Source organism: Cyprinus carpio, chromosome A4 (assembly GCF_018340385.1).
Source record: "Cyprinus carpio isolate SPL01 chromosome A4, ASM1834038v1, whole genome shotgun sequence".
Taxonomy (NCBI): domain Eukaryota; kingdom Metazoa; phylum Chordata; class Actinopteri; order Cypriniformes; family Cyprinidae; genus Cyprinus; species Cyprinus carpio.
Window position 1 is genome coordinate 27,922,233 of NC_056575.1, and position 472 is coordinate 27,922,704.

Here is a 472-nt window from a genome sequence, read left to right on the forward strand (position 1 = left end):
CTCAACTGATCCTGACCTACATTCGTTACAGACTCGCTCTTCTTTAGGTAACCAGGTCTTTCTATGTCGTCCTCTCTCTATGGCCAGCTGGTGGTCACTCTGTCTGTACTTGGTCAGTAAATGTCTGTGTGTTATATTCCTGACTGAAAGCAGATAGTCAGCCATACTGTACTCTCTGTTGAGTTTCAGATGACACTGGAGACGACTTTGGTCTTTGGTTTGTTCTTTCCAATACTGTATGTATGTCTCCTTGTCTTCATTCATAATTTCTTTGATTTTTCTGTTTTTCAGGATTGTTGATATCGAGTGTTTTAAAATGAAGAGAATCTTCCAAACTAGAGTTTAAGTGGATCCAAAACTTTTTTTAATGATTAGATTTAGGGGGAGATGGCCTAACTCTGCTCTGCAGGCATTATTAGGAGTGTTTCTGTGCACATGAAGGATGCTTCTGCAGAACTCGACATGCAGAGCT